The sequence below is a fragment of the Electrona antarctica genome (assembly GCF_951216825.1).
Source record: "Electrona antarctica genome assembly, chromosome: 24".
NCBI classification, from domain to species: Eukaryota; Metazoa; Chordata; class Actinopteri; order Myctophiformes; family Myctophidae; genus Electrona; species Electrona antarctica.
This window is the reverse complement of record NC_136803.1, coordinates 18,293,521-18,305,701: the sequence shown is the minus strand read 5'-3', so window position 1 is coordinate 18,305,701 and position 12,181 is coordinate 18,293,521. Positions and strand designations below refer to the sequence as shown.

General features: G+C 41.6%; 1 protein-coding gene across 2 annotated transcripts in view; it reads left to right on the top strand.

Moving 5' to 3' along the window:
* Window positions 1–12,181, top strand: part of LOC306917352 (fibronectin type III domain-containing protein 4-like) — a 145,208-nt gene that overhangs the window by 4,481 nt on the left and 128,546 nt on the right. The gene's annotated exons all lie outside the window — the stretch shown is intronic.

The following is a 12,181-nucleotide window of genomic DNA, read 5'->3' as shown; positions in this document are numbered from 1 at the left end:
TCGACTAGCAAAACGGTAGTCGAACAACATTTTTAATATTTTCTTTTTTTTTGCTTTTCTACAGCAGACATGCAGCTGTGAGCTCTGTTTTGTTGGTAGTTCTCCAACACATTTTGTGCCCAAGACGTCTGTGGACGTCTTTGGTATTACCGCACGGGCAGAGCCCAAGACGTCTGTGGATGTCTTTGAAAAAAGAAATATATATATATTTTTTATTTTCTTTAATAAAAAAAATCAAAACAATGTTTTTTTTATTTTTTATACGTGGTGCCAAAGTTTGCGTTTTCGCCATTGAGAATGCATTTGGCGTTTAAATTAAATAACTCAGAAACTATAAAACATTTCAAAGTAAAAAGTTCCAGCATGTGTCTCCACAGTCAGCTGAATTATAAAAAATGGGAATGGATTTTCTAGGTGAAAGTGATTTTTGGGCAGTTTTGCGTGGGCTCTCAAAGTGTTAAGTACTAATCCATTCCTGGCTGATTGTTTTCATATCTATTATACATACTAGTATATAAAACAGAAAAAGTACAAACATCACGGCACTCCATCTTTAAATGAGACGATGCAAGCTACAGTATACTATGTCTGTCTTTTGATCAAGATGTAGCTTGCATCAGTTCTCCAAGTTCTGTCCCCGCCTCTGGCATGTCCTCTACTTGTTCCTGAGTCCTGACCTTTCTCTTAAAAAGAAAGAAAGAAAAAAGAAAGAAAAACCCTTCTAACGCCTTTCTTTCCTACAGCTGTTGTCTGCACTGTTTTTCAGCACTTTGGATTTACAGTGCTTAACTGCTGTACTTAAGTACAATTTTGAGGTATTTGCATTTTGCACTTTACTTGGGTGTCTCTAATTTCCAATACTTTTACTTATCTACTCCACTACATCTCAGATCCAAATGTTGTACTTATATACCACTACATTTATTTGAAAACTTTTACTTACTAGTTACCTTTAGATTTGGATTAATATTACAATACAAAGCAATTAACCACTTCAGCCCTTTATACATTTCGGCCATTTGAAAATAGCCGATCTACAAGCTCACAATGTGTCGCAATACGCATGCATTGTGAACTGATTTTTTCAAAAGATTCTTTTTTATACTTTTTAAGACTTGAAATGGCACATTCTGCAACGATTACCTTTACTTTTAGTACTTTGAGTACGTTTTGAATACTTTTGTACATTTACTCAAGTACATTTTGAATTCCGGACGTAGTTGTATATTGCAGATACTTTTACTAAAGTAAAAACTTTGAGTATGTTTCCACCACCACTGTTTTCGTGAGCTCACTGTTGCATCAGTGGACCAGACTATTATGGAACCGTGGCTTCAATTCCCCTGAGCTCATTATCAAGCCTACTTAATAGTCCGTCACACAACAGTGTCCATCGACAAAGAAATTACTTCTTTCCAACCTGTCACATCGTGTTAGTTTATTTCCGCTCTGTCCTAATGACATCTGTTTGAGGTAATGTCTTGTCATTAGTGACCCAGGAACCGACGCTTATCGTACTGTTGTTTGTTGCATTCCACAAATTACTCGGGATATAAATGCTCAAAGTAAGGTTGCTAAGATTCTATGAATTCAAATTGTAAGCCCTTGTGTTTTCCTTGCTTACTGTACATTGCTCCAGATTAAGAACGTCTGCTAAATGCCTGAATTGTACTTCTGATTCAGATTCACCGTATTGTCACTTAGATGCACGGTTTAGAATAGGTATAGTAGGCCTACATACATAAGGAAAAACTTACGCTCACAAAAACATGATCACAAAAACATGATAAAATATCCAAAACCACTTCAATAGACAATAAAACAGGGCAATATAATATCAGCCAAACAGTGCATAGTGCAGGGTACAGAAGGTTATTGCACATTACTTGTCACTTTTCATTTAAAATCCTGAGAGCGGCAGAGCCTGTGGGAAGAAGAAACTGTTCCTCTGTCTTTTGTGGGTGTGGGTTTCAATTGTCTTCAGGGATGTTTTTGAGGCAGCGCTGTATGTAGACTAGAGGGGTCCTCCAGACTGCACAGCTCACACCCAGCTCATTTTCTCTGTGTGCAGACTAGAGGGGTCCTCCAGATTGCACAGCTCACACCCAGCTCATTTTCTCTGTGTGCAGACTAGAGGGGTCCTCCAGACTGGACAGCGCTGTGTGTAGACTAGAGGGGTCCTCCAGACTGGACAGCGCTGTGTGTAGACTAGAGGGGTCCTCCAGACTGGACAGCGCTGTGTGTAGACTAGAGGGGTCCTCCAGACTGGACAGCGCTGTGTGTAGACTAGAGGGGTCCTCCAGACTGGACAGCGCTGTGTGTAGACTAGAGGGGTCCTCCAGACTGGACAGCTCACACCCAGCTCATTGAGGCAGCACTGTGTGTAGACTAGAGGGGTCCTCCAGACTGGACAGCGCTGTGTGTAGACTAGAGGGGTCCTCCAGACTGGACAGCGCTGTGTGTAGACTAGAGGGGTCCTCCAGACTGGACAGCTCACACCCAGCTCATTTTCTCTGCAGTGCGGACGACCCTCCTCATGGCCTTGTGGTTTTTGTCCGTACAGCGGCCACAAACCAGGGGTGTGAATCTGCCTTAAAATTCAATTTGATTCAATTCGTTTCAATTCAATTCAATTTAGCCTTATTGGCATGAGAAAACCATGGCAATAAAGCATTTACATTGCCAAAGCAAGTGTCTAAAAATATAATAAATACGGTTGAAAATGGGGAAAGTATAATACAGTCGGAGGGGTTACAGCATTTTGTAAATGGAGCTATGTCACATTGCGTCGTTATATACATATTATAAAGGGTATAAAGCTTTTTTGAAACAAATAGCAGCACTTGTTTTGCAGTCACTTTGGGACAAATAGCATAGTTTTTTCTAAAGACTTTAAATTCAGTCAGGACAACTCAAGAATGGATGGAATATATATTTATTGAATATAAGATGAGCAATATATTTATTATGGTTTGGCGATGTATTGGATCTGCTTTTTAGGTACTCGGCTCAAGCGCATCAGTCCCGACCATAGGGACTCTGAATCCCCCGTACCTAAACAGTAGATCCAAAACGACAGGTGGTAGCTGGGGTGGAGGTGGGTGAGCAGCAGGTTTGTATACAGCAGCACGCTGATATAGCAGCAGCAAGCAAGGAAGGAAGCAGGAGGAGGAATGCAAACCTCCGGTTAAAGTAGCCGGTATGAAGATGGAGTGAGTGTGTGATTGGCTGAGTGAATCATGTGAATGAGAGCGTGATGCTGAGGTGGCCCAATTAACGTCCGGCAGCAACTGCACTGAGGTTCCCTGACTGAACTTGCTCTGCGCATGTCTACGACAGGCACAAATGCTCATTAGTATACAAAAACCCCTCAGATTTAAGATGTGTTTAAAGGTAGCAGCTCTGTTTACATGGTGCAGTATGTCTAGCGGTCTACTTGGTACAGATAGTAGTCCTTAGGCTGGTTGTATTCCATTGGCTAACCTTCTTTTGTCGCAACAGTTCACAAATCCTGCTGCTGTGTTTGCACATTGTTGTACTTCTCCCAATAAGTAGAGTTTTTTGTCGTTGGTCATAGTTTCAAACTCACTTTGGGTGTGTGTTTTCTGTGGGAAGTATGTGTTTCTGATGTCTTGCAAGTGGTTAGAAAGTGTAGCTCTGTTTCCACCACATTTTGTGTGCAGTGGGTGCATAGTCTGTCTTCCCTTGGGAGCGGGGTCTGTTTGTGGCGACCTTTGCCTGTCAGGAGGCTCTCTATTTTGCCTCTGTAGAAGTCCCTGATGGTGTTTGGTCTCAGCTCTGCCTCTGTAGAAGTCCCTGATGGTGTTTGGTCTCAGCTCTCAGGCCGAATTGCTTCACTTGCTTGGTTGTCAAACTAAAAGCGTACGTCTGTCTTTATGCATTCAGCCCACCTGTACAGTAACCATGCCTAGCCAGTACTGACAAGCTTCATCAGAGAACATCAGGCTTTTGAAGGCTTTGAAGTTGAATGAGCACCTTGATCAAGGGAGCTTAAGCGATATTTGCAGGCACCATTACACACAGTAAAATCCTCAGTGGTTCTTTGAACTCGAGAGAGAGAGTGAGTGAGCCAAATGGACCCTAACTCGTTTGTAACTCTCATAGTGAACACCCCAGCGGGTGCATTTGGTTCCATTTGTTTGCTCTCAGAATTAAATTAATAAAGAGGAAGGTATTTTATTCAGCTATTATCCAATTGCACCAACACAACAGCATTTCTGCCTAATTTATTGTGACCGCTAGGTCGCACTTACTATGAAAACGAGCAGTAACGCATCACGCTCAACACATCACGCTCTTCATGTAATGCTGCACACACACAACACACGGGCGACACGTGTTTTGCCACTACACACCCACGCGCACACGCACGCACGCACACACACGCACGCGAGCAGTGTCCTGTCCTTTAACAAAGTATGTCTACATTGCAGGATTACTTCAGGAAAACCTGCAAGTAGTTTTTCCACCACTGCTGCTCACCACGTGGTTCTGTGCAGTGTTGTTTTTGGCAGCACATTTCTATTTTAGTTTTAGTCATAGTCTCTTGAATAGTTTTCTTTAGTTTCAGTCACATTTTAGTCACCTGGAATGTTTTAGTGTTAGTCTAGTTTTAGTCGAATCTACAGTTGATTTAGTCGACTAAAATGTATTTTGGCAGGGCTTGATGCCGTCGTATAATGACTGATTTTACACTTGCTGAAAATAGCCGATCTACAAGCTCACAACACGTCGCAGCGTGATGCGTTGTGAGCTTGTAGATCTGCTATATTGTAAAATGACGTATACTGGATCTCTTGTCCACCAGTCCCTTCCTAACATTTTAGTCTAGTTTTTATTGACGAAATTGTCAGTATATTTAGTCTTAGTCTTAGTCATCATAGCTTAGTTTTCATTTAGTTTCCATTTAGTTTTCATCAGTGAAAAAAGGTAGTCGACGAACATTTTTCGTCTTAGTTTTAGTCGACAAAATCAACACTGGTTCTGTGTCAGCGGGGGGGCTTTGTTTGCCCATGAGGGAAGGTATTACCGAGGTATTACCATACCTCATACATACATACGGAGCCATGCTGAGTGGAAGCACTGGATCCTGTCCAATAGCGGTGCAGCGCTGCCAACGCAGCCAGACAGCGTTCTGTCTGTCCGCGTACACCTCAACACTGCCGGAGGGGATTTTTTTTTTTTTTAATGTTATTGTCTTGTGTGTGTGTGTCTGGGTCTGAATGGCTGTTATGCCTATAAAGGGCTTTACATGCTGTAGCACGCCACGATAGAATAGTTGATATCATAACAAAGGACATATCTAAACATTTTGCACTGTCTGTGAGAATGTACAAACATTCCTGTGTCAAACCTTCCATGTTTCAACTCTGTACTGAAGATCCTGACATTTTTGCACATCTCTCTGCTAACACACCAGATGTTGTTGTGTCCAATGAAGAGATCAGTTTTCATTCTTGAAGTGGCCTGCACCTTTGATTCTATCTTAGAGGAAGCCTTTATGACCAAAGTCATTAAATACCAGCCGCTCCTCCAGACCATCATAGAACTTTAGGCTATAGGTGCAATCTACTTGTGTTTATCTTTGGCAGCCTAGGACACGTACACAGTTTGGTTGTAAGAGGCTTCCAACAACTTGGGATGCCAAAAAAAGCAGCTAAACGGCTTGCGAAATTCTGTGCAATCTCTTCCACTATCGGTAGCCGCCAAATATGGCGAAGACGCTGTTACTTGTACCCCTGAAGGGTGTGTGGGTATTTGTCCGGGATTTGCTGATTGCACTCTGTACAGCACCTTGTAAATATTTGTGTCCTTGTATTGTATCTCTTATGTTGACATAAATAATTGATTAAAATGTGTGTGGTCTAGCATGTGTGGTAGTTGTAGAGTACGTGTGCGGCGTGGCTCCAGTCGATTGTCACTCTGCTGTCGGATGTTTCTACGTCACTTAAGGGAGGAAAACGATGCACCGACCGTCTGACCTTTGATGTGCTGCGGTTACAACATGTCCAAATAGGCCTGAATAACTGAGTGCAGTTTGTTATAGCATACATCGGGGCTTCTGTGCCGTGAGTGACGCAAGTCCAGAGGTGTAGCAGGATACTTGGGATTTATCAGGATTCAGGATATCAGTTCAGTTTAACTACTTAGACCCTCTACACTAGTTTAGTTCAGTTGAGTATACACAATACAGTATACGCCTAGTTGCCTATAACTCAATGTTTTCTTCACCTGACAAAGTTGTGCATGCTACCAACCAGTTCTTAAAATGCAAGCCCCATTATTCATACACGTCTGCATTCAACCTCCACACTTCATTTCACAGTTATGGGTTTGTGAATTGTGTCACTTTATAGATAATAGATTAGCATGTGCCTTGTGGAAATCATGCCCTTGAGGGCGACACTGAACCTGTAACTGGTAGAGACATTTCCTTGCCTTATGGTCGATGTTAATAAGTCTTAGCTTGAAAAGTAGTCCTGTCACCTTTAATCACCACCCAGGATGTCCTGACTCCTGGCCTACACGGACAAAGCTATATTTAGTCAAATGCAATTAGCAATGAACTTCAGTCCAAAAGAGGATATCCATGTGCTGTACTCCTAGAAGAGGATTGATGGCACAAAATGTGCTTTTCAGGATAGTTGGTATTTGAAGTTCTCTATAATACATCAAACGTTTCTATATTTGAGATGTAAAATGATTGTGTGTTGAAGGTGTGTCACATACTGTAACTTCTTCTAAAAATCACACCCGTGTGAAGTGAGGGGCGCTCTTATCATCGTACATGGGTTTGAACCCGGGGTCCTGGGCTCCCCCAGAGTTGGTGTCGAAGTGTCCTTGAGCAAGACACTGAACCCCTAATTGCTCCTGATGTGCTGGTTGGTGCCTTGCATGGTTTCCGCCGCCATCGGTGTATAAATGTGTGAGTGAATGGGTGAATGTAATGCACAATCTATGTAAAGCGCCTTGGATAAAGGCGCTATATACTGTAAATGCACCATTTTCCATTTACATCATCATGACGTAACATGTTGATTTGCTCAGACACATCACGTGGGGTGACGGACTGGGGTGACGGACTAACGGGAAATTAAGGTTATAATAAATGCGACCTGTGGTCGCAATAAAACATGTCAACAAAATACTGGTAACTAGCATCAATGAAATAAATGATGTGACTGACAACAAGAGCTAAGGGAGAGTGTGTATTCCACAGCTTGGGAGCCAGGGGAGATGTGGCTATAATGCCTGGGGAAGGGTCTAATGCGTGTGGGGAATAGTCAGGGCATGCAGGGAAGAGTCTAGGATGTGTTGAAACAGTCACTAAGTGCTTTAATCCTCAAATGATATACAAAAACGGATCACAGAAAGAAAAAAAATGAAACTTTATTATTTTTTTAAATACTTACCAACACTTTTAAATTAAAACCTAGTTAATTACTCACAACTAATATAGATCTGCACAATGCAAATAAATCAATTGAAAATAGTTACCGAGCTCTATCATCCCCCCCTTCTGCAACATACACAAACAAAAGCTTAAAAAATGCCTATACTTATGCCTTGTTGTTGTTGTTTTTTGCTGCTGCTGAAAAAATACCATAAACTACACAATTCCCTTGTAAACTACACTCGTAATTTATAAGAACTGAATAAATAATTGCACATTGTACCCCATTATTGCATCAGTTGCAGTTTATAAGCTTGCTTCAGAGTTGGAGACCCAGTTGTGTATGCACAAAATGTAAAATACGTTTTTCAAACACAAAGATACAGTATCTGTGTTGAAACCACATCATCCTCACCAACAGCTCAAATATTCCTGCCTCACGATCAAAACTTGGTTCTATAAATGATTGATCAAAAAGACGGCCCCAAAAGAATTTTTTTTTTCCAAAAAGCTAATTCAAAACCAGCAAACTAAAACAAAATGTAGTTTCAACTTATTCATATGACAGACATTCCAATAAAGCACAAGCTATGACAACTTTTTCTTTTCTTAGAAAGAATCAAAACTGATGATTCCAAAGTTAGCGCTATACTTGCATTTACATCAATCAAAATGTACTGTAAGAATTATTGCAGAGTAATCATTGACTATGTTCAGTATTTGTTAATGCAGCATTTGGTCCATTTACATAATCACATTTCTATTATCAAAGCGCTAAAAGACCCAAAGTTAAATTTACCATAAGCTATACTGAATGAAGGAAATAACATAATATTTTTTACTCATTCAGTCTAATATCATTGGACTAAATGAACAAACTGAGTAACACGTATGCCGAGAAATGAACGCAGAACGTTGCATGCTGTGTTTAAACATTAGTTGTGATAGATTGAACCACGGACAGACAAAAACATTCAACAGCTGCTTGTACTGTATTGTTGCGTTCACACGAGGCATAAGATGCAAAGACGCAAAGATCACAGCATATTTGTTTCTTTTGTATATCTGTTGCTCACACGGTCGTTGACGCCATCACGCGTGTGTCCGTAGTGACGTGTGTCGGAGGCGTGGCGGCTGGCAGGGGAGATTGAGGAAAAAACAACAGCAATCCAGCGTGGGGTCTCAACTGCAAGCGCTTTTGGACCTAGCAGGCATTATTTATAATGCATTGGAAACAATGGAAACGGGCTAGAAGAAGATTTTGTCAGCCAGAACCGGGTGAAAAAAGCTGGGAGGGGGAGAATAAAAGAAAATTGCCGCTACAGTTTTGCCGCTACAGTTATAGCTTCGTAGCTTTGAATCTGGAAGTTGAACCCAGCTCAGTTTCAATTTGTATAGCTTTTTGTATCTTTTGCAGCAGCTACGAACTCGTCGCTGGCTTCCATTGACAATGAATGGTAGACTGTGAGTGTCTTTGCATCTGCCCGTGTGTGAACGCACCATTAATGCGTCTCTAGACTGAACAAAGCTCAACTGGAAGCGAGAAGCGGAAGACGATTCAAAGACCGTCCAGTGTAATAGTCTTTTAACTCAGAATGTGGGATGTTCGCAAGACTAAATCAGGCCAAAAAAAAAGTCTCTCATGCTTATACCTCTCAAAATAAATACATCACGCCGACAACAAACAAAGCCTAAGTGTTATAATAATAATAATAATAATAAACGAAATCCATATGTGCATCACCATACCATAAATAAATATATATTACGGCTTTGCTATTACACAAAGCAAGCAAAAAAAACAAACATAAAACATTATCATCCAACGTGTCCTCTTTTTTTTTTAAACAAGTCGCGACAATAAAAAGACATTCAAACCTAAAGCGTCAAATCAGTCGTATATGATGTAACAAAAATAAATCAAAGCGTAAAAGAACAATGACAGATGAACAATCGTGAATAGGAGACTGAGAGGACATGTCCAACTAGCCTGGCATTAGCCCGACTGAGAACGTACTTTTCAGATTTTCAGATTTCTCATCCTCGGCTCTTTATATGGGCCGAAGTCCAGACTGATAACGTGGATTCACTCGCACACACACACGTTCATGATCAGTCTGGCTAATGCCAGGCTTAATGTCCAACCAGATCCCCTTGGGTTCCCCCCTACGAACCCCTGAACATTCCATAGCCCTCCCTCCCCCTCCTAAAACTTAAATAAAGCCCCACTGCTTGGCTCTGTCCAAACATTTATAGGCCTCAGCGCAGGGGTCATCAACGTGTCAGTACATACACGGACAAAATCTGTCCGTGGCAAAGACTTGCATGGCTAAATTTGAGATTTTCTTTTTCACGCACGATTATAATGTTCTTAATTTGTTCATCAGATCCAATTGCTGTCAAGTATCCAGGTTTTCTTCAGAAATGTTTAATTTGCAAGGAACCGCTGAGTAACTCTGAGTGAGTGAAATGGAACCAAGTGGACCCTTAGTGTCCATTTGGTTCCAGTTGAACAGTTACAGACCTGTTATATGGTCATTCAGGGCTAGCTTTAGCTAACGGGCAAAATTTAATTTTGACAATTGTCGTCCACCACAAGTCAACATGGTGATGACCCCTGTCCAGCGCCGCTCTCGTCTCCCCCCCCCCCCCCCCCCCCCACCGGCATCCATCCCCCCCCCCCCCCCCCCCCCATCTCCTCCCCTCGGAAGCAATTCACCTGAAATTTGTTGCCAGGTAACGGCAGCAGCATGCACTACAGCATTTGCACCCCTATAAGAGCGGGTAATATCGGGGGGGATTTGTGCTGAAGCCGGGGGGGGGGGGAAACAAGCCGCCGTTTCAATTTCGACAGGTGTTCCTCCCGCACACAGAGGCGGTTCCGGAAGAACCGTAAAAGTGTAAAATCTATTGCATGAGCGCCGCGTAGCCGACTGAATGTGCTATAAGCCACACTAGTCATTGTACAAAATAACGTTATATCCTACTTATGAGTTAGTAAACAATCATTTTTAGTTTTCAATCATAGATACAGTGGTATAGCTGCTGTTTTTTTTTTGTTTTTTTTTGCCACTAATTTCCATTCATGCATCTATGCTAATAATCACTGTTGCCATAATACGTAAGGGGCCTATGTCGGAAAAAAGATCTCATCTGGGGAGGGAGCAGGACTTGACGTGAACGGCCAAAAAAGTGTCGAAAGAAACGCTATACGTGGAAAAGTTTTGGAGCACGAAGACGCAATGACATCATAAGGAACACATACACACTGAACAGGCTTACTCAAATACGCAACTTTACATCACCGAAACACATGCAATATAAGCAATAATGTTAAATAGAGGAAATAAACATGAAACGGGTGGCTCTAGGAGTGATACCATTGGCTTAAAAAAACAGTGGTTCTCAAACGTTTTAATTTCAAGGACCCCTCGTAACTCTTCAGTCCCCTTTTGGTTTGGTTTGGGTTTGAACTGGTTTTCGTACTGTTCACCCCCCCGCCCCCCTAATTTTTAACCAGTCTCTCAGGACACTTTTCCACTGGGGTTGAACCGCTTCGGTTATTTTTTTCCCCGCCTAATATTGAACCAGTTCAGAGTGTTTCCACTGGAAATGAATTGGTTCAGAACCCTAAAAGTTGGTTCGGAACTGAAAAAAGAAAAAAGAAAATGGCCGCCGGTTCTGTGAAAACGAACAGAGCCAGTAATATAGAACCAAAGTTCTTTTGGTGGAAGAAGGGCCAGAGTGTTTCCACTGACAATGAATTGGTTCAGAACTCGTTTTTGGCACTGCGACCGGTCAGATTCGACACATTGCTGGCCAGACCTGGAATCAAACCTATGGGGACTAATGCTTCCCAAGATGGTTCTCTAACTTGTGGAAACGAAAGACAGGTTTGCGTCCGGTTCTGTGAAAAGCACCAAGGTTCCAATAATCTAGAACAGAACCAGTGCTAGAACCAAAGTTATTTTTTGTGGAGGAAATGGGGCCGTCAAATGGAACCAAAATGGACCCTTGTGGGTCAGTACTCTCGCAGAGTTACCTACCTGTGAAAGGCTCTGTTTTGGAATCCCCGAGGGTCCCTGGACCCCCACTTTGAGAACCACTGGCTTATAAAGGGTCATGTGATGCAGCAAAAAAGAGTAAAAGGTTAGATATTGGATATATATACGATTCTGAAAGTAGACAAAAGATGCGAGTCGCACTCAAAAAGCATGTAAAATTCCAAATTATACATTACATTATATTAGATCCCAAGAATCTCATAGAAAGGTGTATGTCGGCTACATCCCACCACACAATCCGCCGATGGCATCACTGAGCAGCTGTTAACAAGATAATAAGATAAGAATAAGATGAACTACGCTCTACAAAATGGTCAATCTTAAAACAATGACATTTTTTTTTCTTCTTCTTAAATATACTTTTAAAATGGTTACTGATGTTCTATGACGCAGCACTGACAGAGATAGAGAGAGAGAGAAGTAAGAAAGACAGTAAGAAAGAAAGAAAGAAAGAAAGAGAGAGATAGAAAGTAAGAAAGAAAGAGAGAAAGAAAGAAACACAATTGTTTTCCATAATAAACATTCAACATGCTTTTAACAGTTCTCTAAACAAAAACAACAAAAAAAGAAACCTAATCAACTGAGATTATACATATTTATGGCCCTCTGAAAGAAACAGGCGCCTGCCTACTAGTAGCCCCGCCCACCTTCCTGTTGTAGAAGAAGGTGGCGGGGAACAGTCTTTGTGTGTGTGTGTGTGTGT